The 1,938-nt window shown below is 49.3% G+C and overlaps 1 protein-coding gene across 4 annotated transcripts in view; it reads right to left on the reverse strand.

Annotated features, from left to right (window-relative positions):
• Positions 1 to 1,201, reverse strand: part of PCNX4 (pecanex homolog 4) — a 36,052-nt gene extending 34,851 nt beyond the window's left edge. For 2 of the 4 annotated variants that reach the window (XM_023527168.1, XM_011384816.2), the window contains exon 1: positions 588 to 1,201. The gene's annotated coding sequence lies outside the window, so the exon portion shown is untranslated. The remainder of the gene's footprint in view (positions 1 to 587) is intronic. The other 2 variants (XM_023527170.1, XM_011384821.2) reach the window with 2 other exon arrangements.
• Between the last annotated feature and the right edge of the window lie 737 nt (positions 1,202 to 1,938).

Below are 1,938 nucleotides of genomic sequence, written 5' to 3' on the forward strand. Positions count from 1 at the left end.
GGCTTTGCCCTAATTGCAGCTAAAGAAGAAAAGTAATAATAAAGCAGATAACAAATTCATAGGCCTGATAACTTCTGACGGAGTAGACATCATAGAAGTAAACGCTGATCCTCAACAGAGTTGTGGAGAAAGAGAGCAGATCAGTGGGTAAAGAGTTACTCATTCTGGGAGCCATGAGTTGATCAATTTGGGACAAAAGTGGTTTAGCTGGACATGAGAGAAAAAGTACCGTACTAAGGAGCACAGCTTGTGAACTTTATTGGGGGTAACAAGCCATCCCTGAATCAAGACTCAAAAGGCCATTTTCCATATCACAAGTGTCTCTTAGAAACAAAATGCTGTACGTCAACGGGCTTAAACAGTCTTTCAAAAGAAAAGTTAAAACCCCACCGGACTGATGATATATACCTCTAGCGACAGAGTTCATCTCACGTCTTACCAAGTGCAATTAATTGCACTTAAAGGTTTTATAATGAAGAACGAGAAATCTGTCGCAATTAAACTTGCAAGAACAACGTGGCTCTGCACAAGCTTGGAAAGTAAAGCGACCAAGAAGTCTCTAGGTGGGTGTCGGGGATCCAACCTACCTCGAGTCAGCCGAGGGAAGAGGCGAAGCGAAGGCATCCCATGGACTGCGCTTTTGCAGGTAAACCCGGGTTGGGCGCTCCTGCAGGGAGGCTGCTCCAGGTACCGACGCAGAGGCCGAGAAGCTGTGGCTGCCAGGCAACCAGCTCACCTCGGGCGAGCCAAGGCCGGCTCCGCGTTTCCATGGCTAACGTTAACTCCCGCTGGCGCCACCCGGCGCGGAACCCTCCGCACGCTCCAGGACCGGCAATGCTTGCCTGGCTCGCCACGCCCCCCTACGTGCGCTCGCAAATGGGCGTCGCTCTTCCGGCCGGCCAGGCAGGGCCGAGCCGGGTAAGAGGCGAGCTTCGTTCGCTCCAGGCCTAGGCCAACTGTCGTCTGGTCAGGGGTCTTAGGAGTCGCTCGGCCTCTGGCCTCGCCTTGGGCCCAGACGCGGCAACAGCAGCAAGGAGACCGCAGATCTAGCCCCGAACTTTCAGCGGGGCCGCACCCTTACGTGAGAGCGTCGTTACCCTGGTGACGGGATGGTCCACCGCCGGGTAGAGCTCTCGCGCGTTTGGAGGCGCGGCCGCCATTTTGCGAGCGTTCGGTCTGCTGTGGTCTGACCGCAGACTGGAGTGCAGTGCGATTCCAACCACTCTGGGTCCTGTGACCTATATTAACCACATCCGCACTTTGGCCGCCACCACCCAACACACGGACGGAAATAAATGTTTTTAAGTGATACTTCATACGTCCTTTTCGGCTTGGAAGATTTAGAACTGCATATACGTGCACACTCTAGCCCCATTATTGCATTTTTTTTCTCGTGACTGATTTGTGACATATTTAAATACAAGGAACCAAAATGCCTGTCGTTGAAATGTGTTACTAAAGGATCTGTTTATTAAAATAAAGTAAAGCTACCGCGTTCCAATAGGAAAAAAAAAGTTGTGGATTGTTAGTACTTAGCGTTAGTTTCAGATCTGGGAATCGATACAAGTCGCTAAGAAGTCCTCAGTTCGGTAGTTTAGAAGTTATCTGTATGCCCTGTGTCTACGGCCTCCATTTTCCATGAAGTTTTAATTTCTTCCGCATGTTTTGGACACCTTCCAGGTGGCTGGTTGGAAGTCCGCAAGGCAGCCCCTGAGAACTTTAAATTGATCCCAAATGATTTAGAGGCTCATGTAAGGGAATTTTGAAGCCATTTTGTCGCTATCAAGGTTTACCCCTTCTGATTGATATCCTAGCAGTTATGTATACTTGGGACTTGTGAATGGATTAAGGACTGTGTCCTTTGGATCTCATTGCAAAATCATACATGCGGCCTTTTTTGTTTCTTTATGGCTTTACTGGGAATGATGGCTTAGTTCT

This window comes from Pteropus vampyrus, unplaced genomic scaffold (assembly GCF_000151845.1).
Source record: "Pteropus vampyrus isolate Shadow unplaced genomic scaffold, Pvam_2.0 Scaffold15, whole genome shotgun sequence".
In the NCBI taxonomy this organism is placed as follows: Eukaryota; Metazoa; Chordata; class Mammalia; order Chiroptera; family Pteropodidae; genus Pteropus; species Pteropus vampyrus.